The sequence below is a fragment of the Parasteatoda tepidariorum genome, chromosome 10, assembly GCF_982258835.1.
Source record: "Parasteatoda tepidariorum strain Cologne lab strain chromosome 10, Ptep-v5.0, whole genome shotgun sequence".
In the NCBI taxonomy this organism is placed as follows: Eukaryota; Metazoa; Arthropoda; class Arachnida; order Araneae; family Theridiidae; genus Parasteatoda; species Parasteatoda tepidariorum.
The window spans coordinates 70548572-70561859 of record NC_141764.1 but is presented as its reverse complement, the minus strand read 5'-3'; the positions used below and the strand labels follow the sequence as shown (position 1 = coordinate 70561859).

At 29.6% G+C, this 13288-nt stretch overlaps 1 protein-coding gene and 1 long non-coding RNA gene across 17 annotated transcripts in view; one reads left to right on the top strand and one right to left on the bottom strand.

Annotated features, from left to right (window-relative positions):
• Positions 1-13288, bottom strand: part of LOC107436243 (uncharacterized) — a 336656-nt gene that overhangs the window by 179252 nt on the left and 144116 nt on the right. The window lies entirely within an intron of this gene.
• Positions 4634-9224, top strand: LOC147803017 (uncharacterized). The gene is made up of 2 exons (XR_015429545.1): positions 4634-5003; positions 7418-9224. It is a non-coding gene; the product is annotated as an uncharacterized LOC147803017 (long non-coding RNA).

Sequence of the window (13288 nt, the reverse complement as noted above, 5' to 3'; positions counted from 1 at the left end):
GTGTTTCAAACAAATGTGTTGCAATGATGCAAACCAATGTATTAACTACTTCGAAAAAGTTTTAAAAAATATATCGGCAATTTAATTAAAAGTTTGTAAAAAAACATTTTGGGAGGATTTGCGTTAAATTTAGAGAAAAAAAATAAAATGAAAAATTAGATTCGTTTATTAATGTCAACCAATTCCGGGAACATTTTTCCTCTTATTTGTTTTAAGTTCGACCTTCGTAATCAATCAAAATATTATGAAAAGCACAAAACAAATAGATGGATAATATTTACTTTAGAAATATTTCTTTGTTTTGAAAGCATATTGATAAGAAATTCCATTTCTTTACTTCGCAAAAAAGGAAAATTGATTGTTTTCTTTTATGATAGGTAGTTTTGAAATATTAAGAGCAATGCTAAATATTTTATTCTCAACACAGAGAAAAGAAAGTATGGCCAAAACTACAAGAATATGGTAAAATTTACCATGTTTTTGGCTCTATGAATACGCCATAAACTTGGCAATTTTTACCCAAGCACTTTAGAAATGAATTTAGTAAAATTGACGTCTTAGAAACAGATTGTTCAAAAATTATTTTATTGTAAAAATTGACTCTTCACTAGATATTTTATTCTAGAAATAGGTCCTTCACAAGTAATTTTATTGTAAGAACGAACTCTTAACTAGACATACTTTCCTCAAAATATTTATCATTCACAACAAATTTTATTGTGAAAACAAATTATTTACTAGTTTATTGTAAAAATTGATTATCCAGTTATTTTGTCTTAGAAAAAGATCCTTCAAAAATTATTTCATTGTAAAAACGGACTCTTCGCTAGTTAATTTATCTTAGAAACAGACCCTTCACAGAATATTTTATCTTAAAAACATACCTTTAACAATATGCTTCATTTCAAAATAGACATTTTACATAATTCGTGAAAAATTTAGTTTATAACTCATAAATTTGCGCCTTTGAAAACATGGGTTTTGGTACATTTTTTTTCTCTGACAAAAATTTATATTTATAGATTTTATATTCAGAAAATTAAGAGTACAATTTTTTTTCACAAAAAAAAAGGATTTTAAATTAAAAGTCTGGCTCGACCACTCATGAAATCTTTGAAGCAGAACTTTCAAACATATTTTTCATAATTTCATATGAATTTACGTCAAAATAAATGAAAAATATTATATATAGCATTTTAATAATATTTGGTTATGAAATATAGCATCGGGCACCGTTGTCCCTAAGAGTGAAATTAAGAGTAAAATTTTCCAAACGTGGTTTTCTTCCAAATAATAATTTTTCAAATTTGCTCTTATTTAGATCTAATAGAAACAGTTATTCCTCATTGAGATTGACAAATTTTTGAATCTGAATGGAGAAAAAAAAAGGAAAACTTTTTTTGGATTTTATATTTTAGCGCAAATATAATTAATAGATTTTTTAGTAACTATCAAACTGCATTTTATAATTAAAAAGCACCAAAAAAATATTTTTACATGTAATTAGAGCATCAAAAAAATATATATATGTATAAAAGTGACACCGCCCCCTGCGCCAAAAGATTAAAAAGCAATAATCATATAGTTTTCTTGCTGCAAATAAGTTTATTGTATTAAAATTTGCCTTAATATTTATTTGCACAAACTATCGATACACTAGAAAATTACATTTTGCTTCTTCAGTAAGAACTTTTCAAAAATTTGTTCAGAACTTCGAAGAAACCCTTTGAGACAATTGAAAAACGGCACTTATTTAGTTATGTCCCAAGAAAAACTGAAAGATCAGATGGGACCCCACTAAACAAGTTAAGGGAAGAAGAAAAAAACCATGGGTTTCTTCCAAAATATATATATTCTTTGGGAGTTCCACGGCGGTCATGGATCAATAACTGTTATTGCACATCGCACAATATCCCGCAATAAAACTAAACAAGGCTTAGTCCAAGAGATAGAAGGGGAAGAAAAAAAAGTTCCAGGAAAAAAAAATTACTAGGTTGCCATGGCAATCGCTAAGCCCAGCGGCTTAGTCTAAGATACGACGCCTGACGTTGGGCGATGTTATTTAACCAATACCTGAATAAAATGGAAAGGGTAGAAAATAGAAAAGTTTCTGCAGAAAATAAAAGTAAAAAAATACTGAAAATGAAAAAAAAAATGGCGCAAAGTAAGGAACGAATGTGAGTGAGAAGATAAATTTTTATATTGATTCGTTTAGATAAAATGAATCGAGTTGCAGTATTGAGAAATTCCATTGAATTCCAATGCTACATTAAAAAGAATGCTGTTAAAAAGTTATTTAGAGACGGTCAATTTTTGTTATTTGAGTTTGATTTATGACTAGTGATTTTTCATTCTTTTTTTAATGTCTAATAATGGAAGATTCAGCGTTTGGGGAAGTTTGATTTGTTTTAATAGGGTGCTCATTTCAGTTTAAATTCTCGCGAGTTGTTAACTTTTTTAACTTACTTTTTACTGCTAAGCTTAGTTCTGTATTTCACGAAGAAAAACTAAAAAAATTACACTAAACTAAATAGATATTTTAAAAGATTTAAAAACTAACTAAATAATTAAAATGGCTAATTTAATTTCGGAAACATTACCGTAATTTCGATGTCGCAATTCGAACATAATTTCAACATACTTCTGTTATTTATTTGAATGCCTACAAACGACGTCATTGTGGGTAAATCATGGTATTCGTTTATGTCACGATTTAGAAGCCGATCAGATTCGGCACCCACGCGTGACGTCGCTTACAAGTATCCAGTTAAGTCTGAACCCAAAATTTATTCTTAATGATAAACGAAGATTAATTGGGTACTAACAATTCAGAAAGAAGAAAGATACTTATTTTATAGACATGTGACGTCTCGGATGCTTTGCGCATGTTCAGACGAAATTATAAACAATTCTATTTATACTTTCATCCGAGAGCATGCGCAAAACATCAGATATACACACTACGTCACTTGAAGGTATCCAATTGCTGTAACGTTATAACCCGCCAAGCACAGCCACGTAATTAGGCCCAACCCTGTGATTTAACTGACACGTATTATTCTTCGTATTCTTTGCAAATTTACGGAATTTTTACAAGAACATTCCATTGCTTACATGAAAATTGTGTTTGTTTTTTCTTTATTAAATTTCCGGACACTAACTTATCATTGCATCCCATTTTATACAATTTAAATGAATGTATCTCAAATTTAAAGGTATCCCCTTATTTTCCTTTTACGACATAACTAATCAAAATGTAAGGCATGGAGATTCAAGAGAAACAAATACATTACTGTAAAAAGAGAAGTTTAAAAAATGCCGCTCTATAAATTATGGACATTCAATGTTCATTATGTTTTGTGAAATTGTGTTTTTTTATTACAACGCTTTAGAACAATGCAAGTCAACACTGTATTCCAATTTATACAAATTAACTTCAAAAACCTGAGAGTATTTTTTAAAAAATTTAAATTGATCCCGTATTGTCCTATTATGACATAACTAATCAAAATTTAAAGCGTGAAAATCAAACAGAAACAGATAAAGAGTATCAAACAAATTTTTTTTACTTCTTTTTAGAGAGATATAAAAAAATAAAACGGTGATTCCAGGAAATTGAGTTTGACTTGGTGTTGATAACACATCCAAAAAAGATTGCGTTCATTTTCCAAAATACGAACGTGATCAGAAATACCTCTTAAAGGTTAAGAGAGGAAGAAAGAAAAAAAAAAGCCGTTCTATAAATCATTATGGACATTCAATGTCTAGTTGTACGTGAAAACATAGCTTTTCGAATTTTCTTTTCCTCCGGTAGTCCAGCTATCATTGAGACATAAAAGGAGCTTGCGCAGAAAAAGAATGCAATACGTGTCGCTGTCAAACATCGCCGATCACTAAAAAGAAAAGTATATACTATAAATCCTGACTTACGATCACGACGAACGTGCAGGATTTATTACGCCGTTTTTATTACTCCAGAAGACAGAATAATCCGTCATACACGTTTATTTTGGTAGAATCTAAATGTAAAGTATGACGCTACGAAAATCCCATCTACACATTGAGATTATAAAAAAAAAAGATCATTGATAACAAGATTACTTGATTTCTAGTTTCTTTTTGATGAATAGGAATATGGAATACAGTAAACAACTAGAGGAATCTTAAAACAATTTACATGTTTTTAAAATAAAGTTTAAATAGGGCGCATATTTCAAAGATATATTGTATTATCTACAGTATTTTGCGATATAATTTTCTTCAACTGCACTGCTACCTACTATAATAGACCAGCCAGGTCGGTAGGGTGCTGGGCCTTTGTCCGAGAGTTCGTGGGTTCGAACCCCGTGACCGAAGACGATTAAATGGTGACTGATGCATGTTAAATCTGCCGAGTCGCAAAGTCCTCCATGTTCCCACAACAAATCAATACTTCTGGTGGTACTGGATTGGAGATCGATCGTTCTCTGATTCAGGTCAAAATTGCGATCTGTGGATGAATGAATGGATGTGGGAATGGGTCCACCTTGTAAATCGGGCTGTGACGTGGTGGCTGAAGACGAATTCTTGACCACAAAATGGCGCCAATGAAAAACAAGAAACGCACACTCTGCCTTAAATTTCCTCGGTTTCACCAAGCAGGCTTGCCCGTGTGGCAAGTACACTCTAAAAACTGTACCTCTGATTTCAGAGGCACAAGCTAAATGTACCGTGTATTTTCTCGCGTAAGAGGCACATAACTAATGTGCCTTTAAAAATGAGAGGCACCACGAGAAATTGAAGGCACCAAAGCAAACGCCAGTCAATGCGCGGTACGAAAAGACTTTTGTGCCTTTCATTTCTTTTTCTTCGGTACGATCATGTAACGGAGAACAAGCGCATGCGCACATCAGTGAAAAATTTTATGACGAAATACGTTTTCTGTCCCTTCCCATCCACGCTACCGATGGAAGAAGTTTGTCTACAAATGTGTTCTATCGATGTTATAAAAATGCTTGAATTTGGTAAGTTTAATACTTATATCTTATTTTTATATTTATTCCTAAGTAACGACGGCATCTTTTTTATTAATACATTTAAATTTTTATTACTGAATTATTAATGCTACAAATCTTATAAAAATGTTTAAGCGAGAGAGCTAACCCTAGTTATGTTTACATTTCTGTTGTAGTTGTATTATTTATGTTTTATCATTATAATATTAAGAGGAATGTTTTTAAAGTGCCCTATATTTGTTCTGTAGTGTTTGATTATAATTTTGTATGAGGTTTTCAATGTGGCGATAGCTATGAATAAGAAATCATTTTTATTTGAAATACCAATTTGCTTTTTTGTTTATCTTAGTTTACATTCGAGAGCTATCACAGAAATTCTCTCACAGAATGATTGAATAATTTAAAAAACAACGAAGAATGTTTTCGAATTTTTATTATAATTATGAAAAGTATACTTTCAATTATTAGCTATTTTAGAAAACAATTGACATTGATATCTAATTATAATTATTTCAAACTGTTACTAAACTTACAGTTGATATAAACCTGAAGAAAAAAATAAGATTATGCTTTATTTATATTTTAAATATGGTGTAAGCATGGGAGAAAAAGGCAATCTTCTAATGATTTATAAATTTTTAATTAGTTATTATTTTTTTTGAAAAAGTAATGTTTAAAAATGTTTTATTCTAACATCACAGCTTTCAGTGTATAATTTCAAATTTTAGTTTTGAATTTATGACTCAAAATAGATAACATGGGATATATAATTATTTACGACTGTGAAACTCCTTTTAAAAATTGTAACATTTCAAATTGAAATTTAATTTATTTGATTTTTAAAAAGGATTAATAGCTTGCTCCAGGGTGCTCTTGTGGCACAGCTGGTTAAATTATCTTTCACACTGCTTATTAGAGAACTAGGGTAATGAGTTAGATCCTGGCAATGTATAAAACAACTGGAGTGTATACTTTGCATATAAATTCCACCACAACTGAAAGTTCTCTCATTGGTTATCGTGCAGAAGATTCAAACGAGCTAGCTCAAGCGGAGTCCACTTTATCTGACCAGTATCAAAATTACATGGCATTTTAACCATGGCCGTTAAAAAGTAAAGCCCTAGAAATAGGATTTTTGGTCATGGTTGAGTGATGGGCGGTGATGAGTACCTTGCTCTTTGTTTAAAATAATATAATGCCAAGTACTTAACAGCTTGAACTTTTTGAAAAATATTAAAGTATTGCTAACTAGAGCAGTTTAATTTACATAATTTTGATATCAATAACTATATATAAAAAATAAAAAAATTATTTGCATAACATTCATTGGATCACAAATGGATTAGATATGCAGAATCGCTGTTGTGTCACTGGCACTTTCCAAGATAAATTCTTAATGCTTTATCGATATATACTGAATACTTTATTTAAAAAATATTTGGTACTTCATATTCAATGCTCAACACTTTATACTCCATGTTTTCTTGCTACGAAAAGCTACCTAGTAAAACTTTCTAATTCAGCATCAGTGATAATAATTTTTAAGAAACTTTTATTTTTTTTTATTGTTATTGCTACCTTACCTGTGTTACTTAGAATAACATTATCAAAAAACTTTTATTAATCTATAACTAATGCTTTTCCTGAACTGTAGTAAAAAAAATATGAAGCGAAGCAATTTTGATAACAATATTTAGAAAGAAAATATATTGATTGTAAGGATTGATATGTGTATAAACTTGATACAGTGAAATTTTTTTTTTTTTTTTTGCTCTCTGAAAGACAATTTAATGTTTGTGTAATCTAAATTTATATTATTAGTATAACTAAATGATTAATAGTTTTTTTTGCTGTTACTTTTTGTCTCGACTGTGTTCCAGTAAATGCAAAAAAAAATGTTTTTAATTATTAAATATTTTTATAAATAATAAATAATTACTTTTCGATTTACATTTGAATTTTCTTTGTTGACTCCAATTTTGTTTTGTGTTAAGAACAATCCTTGCACTTTCTTATGTATTTAAGCTTAGATAGATTTACACTTTTTTTTTCTTTAACATGTTGAATGCCACACTAATTTTACATGGCTTGTCCGTCTGGCCAAAATGATTTTTTCAGTATATATTACAATTATTTCTTCAAACCATTTTAGTAATAATAATATTAAAAAAAATTAGAGCATTAAAAATTTATTCGAGTTATGTGTTTCGAATAATCTAGGCACCAGTCACCGGTGACCCCTATGGCATTCAACGTGTTAAATTAGTTCAATAATATTATATATAAAAATTATTTTAGCTAAACCTATTCTTAATGTAATAAAATCTTCATGAATGTATTTGTGTACATTGTGATAGAAACTTTTAACAACTTATTCAAATAAAATACTCTTACATTGATAAGTCCTGTTTTAAATGTTCTAGCCGAGATGAATGCATGACAAAACACTGACATGGAGAGGAAAACCACTAAGTCTGCTACAGTTAGTCTGGCGTCCAGGGGACTCAAACCCATGATCCAACTACCTTGGAGGGTATTTTACATCAGCACTGTGGTCAATGCTAAACTATAAATAATGTGGATGCTGTGGGAAGGATTTGATCAGGCCTCCTCTGCAAATGCTTTGCCCATGTACCTCCCCCGGCAAAGTGTTGAGCATTTTTTCTTCCGGATACAACCTTTAAATGTCCGTTGCTATTTCTCTGAATTATTGTGATTCTGTATTAATAACAAGTGAAAACTAAAAAAAAGAAAAATGTGTGTCATTTGATTTTTTTCAAAATTTGGAAAATGTTTTAATAAAAGTTCTCTGCGAAACATGTGGACTTTTTTTATAAGGGTCTGCATTAAACGAATCTTACCATTTCCAAGTAAAATTGACTTACAGTTGTTCCACTCTGTAAAGCAAATTTATCTATATGTTATCACCTTTTACTATGATATTTTATTTTCTCATTATAGTGCTAATTTTTTTAATTTTGTTTTATTTTAAATTATTATAATTTTTGTAAATTTGGTTTTGGCTATTCTCACTGGTTAAATTACTCATTGTATTAAGTGTGTTTACCATTATAATTTTGCTTCCGGTGTTGTGTTTTCTTTTTTTACCTGCACTTTTTCTTTATTGACCTTTAATTATGATATTACTATATATATATACATAGCCTATACTAAGTATTTCAAATTATTTGCCAGATTTTAAAATTCTTAGCCAAAGGAAAATGTTAGAAATTTTTTATGATAGATTTTTTCTGTAGGAAACTTTTAAACATAATACAAATTTATTATAAATTAATTATTTTATAAAAATGCAAATAGAAATTTAGAGTCATTTTGCTGTTGGGGAGGAGTAAATGTGCAATGAATGGGGGAGAGATTGAAAAATGCAGATGTTTTATCGTGTTTGAGGGGAGGAAATAAACATAGATTGAGGTTTATTTTTGGCAACGTATTAGATTAGTGTAGTAATATAAAGATAAACCTGAATCGACGCTATGTTCTGCGTTATTAAATTAGTGCATATATTATTGTCATGAAAAAATATTTTTTTCTGCTAAAATAATCTGCATCTTGTTTTTCGTTTGAAAACAGCTTTCGCCAATACTTTCCCTCAAAAGGGAACAAGGTCTTTTTTCTTCAATTGTAAACTAGCCATTGTACATTTTCTCTATGGGCTAATTTTATTTAGTACATTAGATTGTTGTAATCAAGTTTAAGTTAAAATAATTTTTATTTTAATAATATTTATAAAACAAATGCATGTTTAATGATTGGGGATAAAAATGCGGAATTTCACGATTTTTAAAATACTATAAAAAATAAAAATTCTGAAACAAGCTTTCAAAAAAAATTGCAAAATTCTTTTCATATATTCAGAGCTCAAATAAAATTGTCAATTAAGTAATATTAAGTACAGTTAGTTCTAAAAAAATTGAAAGCTAATGTTCCCAAAATGGGAATGATGGCGCCTAATGGGTTAATATGCTTCGCCAAAATCAGGCTTTTAAAAAAAAATTCATTTCAATAGAAAGAAATCTTTGATTTTACACTTGTAAAGTCATTTGATTAAACATATTTGATGTTATAAAACATACAAATTGTTCAAAATCTACATCTATAATTTTAAAATATTGTGAAAGTTCTATATTTTTCCATATTTGTGTGCAACTGTTACTAAATTATGTAATATTGTTCTTTATGTGTGAAAATAAAAGATATTAGATTTCATGATATTTAGTGTTTAATTTTGATTCTTATAAAGCTATTTTATTGAATCTCTAAATATTTAAAAAATATCTAAATTTATAAGAAATTTCCATTTTGAGGATACTTTTTGGAAAAAAAATCCATGAATTATATTGACTTGGTTTAACAGAAATAAATATTTTTTATACCTATATCTGATTAGAAAAACATCATTGTAATTGTTGAAGTATCATTAAACGCTACATAATTAAAGAAATTGTATAAATTTACATATTTTATAATTGCCTATGAAAAAGCATTAGATGGAATCCCTTGAGATGATCACCTCAAGTGGCCAATATTCAAAGAATTGGGAAATATTTTTCATTAAGAATTATTATAATTAATATCTTGGTAATAGTGTAAACCCCTTTTTATATGAAGTGCAAGCAAATTACGAATGGGTAAAAAAAAAAGTGTGTTCAAATCTGGTAAATAACAGGTTTTGGTTCCACTAAATGCTTATTTCAATGAGTGGTTCATAAAAGCAAAATCTAAGGTACAATGTACCTTTCAAGCTAAGAGGTACATCTGATTTTGCCTCTGAAATCAGAGGTACATTGTGCCTTTCATTTTTAAAGGTACGTTGTGCCCTTAAAATTCAGAGGCACAAACGATCCAAATGTGCCTCTGAAATCAGAGGTACATTGTGCCTTTCATTTTTAAAGGCACGTTGTGCCCTTAAAATTCAGAGGCACAAGCGATCCAAATGTGCCTCTGAAATCAGAGGTACATTGTGCCTTTCATTTTTAAAGGCACGTTGTGCCCTTAAAATTCAGAGGCACAAACGATCCAAATGTGCCTCTGAAATCAGCGGTACAGTTTTTAGAGTGTAGCATTAGGAACAACAACAACCAATTGACTAATGATGAACCGTGGGTAACTGAAAGGACGTTCGCTTCCCGATGAGGAGACCCAAGTTAGAATCCCATCAGTCACTAGTTTATACGAATTCTGCTCCCGGCTCGCACCGACCACAATGCTGATGTAAAATATTCTCCGTGGTGAAATCTCCTTAACGTAGGGTTAACCGTGGAAGGTCAGTAAAATTATAAGCAAGATCTAACTTTTCAGTAAATATTTATTATTTTTTATTATTTTATTTAAAAACAGTCAAAAAATTTTTTGAATTGTAAGCTATGCATTTCTTACACGATTTTAAAAATTGCTAAATGGCGAAATACAAAATTTGAGAGAAATCGGTTGAATAGTTCGTAAGAAATCGAATTTTAAAAAAAAGCGTATTTTTTAAATTCGATATCTCAGGAACTATTCGGCCGATTTAACATAAAGGGAATAGAACTTTGAACCGCTCTCCTAACCAAACTATTAGGATCAAATTTCCCTGATTGCAGCTACCCCTATAATTTGAGGGTCAGAAAGTCAAAAATTCAGAATCTGTTATTCAGAGAACGTACGTTTTTGATTCTGATTTCGTAGCCTAAAATATCGTCTGCACTAATTATTTAGCATATTTGAGGTCACCTCTTCGAACTATCAAGAAGGAGTCCTAGAACGTGAAAATCCGATCATTAGATCAAAAGCTATTCAGGGTGGTCCATTTTTTTTATTTTGCGCACTGTACAGTAAATGCAGACTTACGATCACAATGAATTTACTGGATTTTTATTGATTTTTGAAGACAGAATAATCCGTCATTTATTTTTAAAGAACCTAAATGTAAATGATATAACGCTTCGAAATCTAATCTACGCGTATAAAAAAAAAAGGTCATAAATAAGATGATAGTTTGATTTCTAGTTTATATGATTAGTAATGCAGTAAAAAAATTTATAAAGCTTAAAATAAATTAAAGTTGTTGTTTTTTTTAATCAATTTAGTCATAGAACAGTTCAACGAGTTCAAAGAGACCGACGATGTAAGATGTTATTTGTCATACGAGATTAATTAAAGAACTAAATGAAGTGAAAGATTTGTTTTGCGCGAAGCAACTGGATTTTGTATAGAATTATTATTTTAGAGTCATCTTACGCCTTCAAATCAATTAAAGAGGCGTGATTTTAAAATTACATTTCCACTATCATTTATTACGGGCAAAGGAAAATAGTAATTATCAATTGATTTACTAAGAGTTTACCACTTGTATTAAATTTATTACAAGTGAGTCATTTTTCTTTAAGCTCAATAACACTGAAATTTTAATCATTTAAAAAAAATATTGTAATCTAAAGAATTATGTTTATGTACTTGCTACTGAACTAGGGAAATAATAATGTGTAGGCTCTTTTCTTATAATGAATGGGTTTTGCACAATTTCAAGCAAGATTTCCGTACCATGATTTGAGGCAGAACAATCGCCTAGTTTTACCAACTTCTCGGAAGCTGCCCGCAAAGATTTATAAAAAATATCAAAAAATGTAACCAACTCGAAGGGTACTCTGATTTTTTTTTTTTTTTTTTAATTTTTTAATTGCAAGTTAAAAATCCATTTGGCGTCTTGGCGATTGTAGTTGGCGCAGCAGATAAGGATACGTATATATGCCCGAATTTCAATATATTGTACTAATCTATAAGTCGAAAGTTTCTTCTTCTAGGACATGTCTTGAATTCAGGGATATTGATCGTCAATTTTGAAAACTTGCTTAAATGGATATTATTGGTATTTATTAAGCAGCACATCATTTACACCACATCAGAGCCGTACAATGGGCTATTGGCGACGGTTTGAGAAACATCCCTGAGGATGATCCGAAGACATGCCATCCCAATTTTGATCCTCTGCAGAAGGGAAACGTGTTTTGGTAATCACGCGACCTGCGCCTGAAGTCAATACCGCACACAATCGGTTCCTTCGCAGTTTGATCAAAGTGGTCACTCACCCGCTCACTAACAGTTACATGACTTGGCTGATCTACTCGAAGCCGTATCTTACGATCAGTCTCTGCCGTGGAACTGGTTATTTATTAAATTTAAATAGGTCGAATTTAATGTTTTGAGTAAGAAATATTAAATTTAAATAGGTCGAATTTAATGTTTTGAGTAAGAAATATTAAATTTAAATAGGTCGAATTTAATGTTTTGAGTAAGAAATATTAAATTTAAATAGGTCGAATTTAATGTTTTGAGTAAGAAATATTAAATTTAAATAGGTCAAATTTAATGTTTTGAGTAAGAAATATTAAATTTAAATAGGTCGAATTTAATGTTTTGAGTAAGAAATATTAAATTTAAATAGGTCGAATTTAATGTTTTGAGTAAGAAATATTAAATTTAAATAGGTCGAATTTAATGTTTTGAGTAAGAAATATTAAATTTAAATAGGTCGAATTTAATGTTTTGAGTAAGAAATAGTAAATTTAAATAGGTCAAATTTAATGTTTTGAGTAAGAAATATTAAATTTAAATGGGTCAAGTTTAATGTTTGAGTAAGGAATATAATTTTTTTTTTTGTAATATTAACACGTCAGTTTAACGATAGCTGCTGTTAGCAAGTTAGTAAACTGAATTTTTGAGCAATTATTTTTATTATCTTTATTATTGTTTTTATTAAAGAAAATCAGCAAAAAGTTCTGAAGATAACATTTCAGCTAAGTAAAAAGTTCTGAATAAAAACAATGGAACACTCAGAAACATACGATTGCATATTATGTAACTTTCTGTGCCCCGTGTCAAAGATTTTTTTTTCTTTCTTTTTTTAAAAAAAATTGCATTTCTTTTATGTTATATAAAAAACAATAAATTCTAATCGCAAAAAAATTAACTTGAAATCAAGGTCTACTCAATACCAGTTTGTATGTACTGATTGTAATGTACCAATACTTCGATTCGGTGAAGCAACTAATAGAGTACGAGTCTAACTTAGAGTCAAACATTTCAATTACAGACTCAACATCTTTGAAACTACAGTTTCATAAATTTAAGAACACTAAAACTAAATGTTAGGATTAGTTTATCCCAGTAACATTTTCGTAAAAACGTATTTTGAAATACTTCTGTCTTCTTTAATGCGTATTTCGAAATGTGTCCATTTTCGCAAAAGAATATTTTGAGCTGTGTCCATTTCCTTTAACACGCTATTTGAGCTGTGT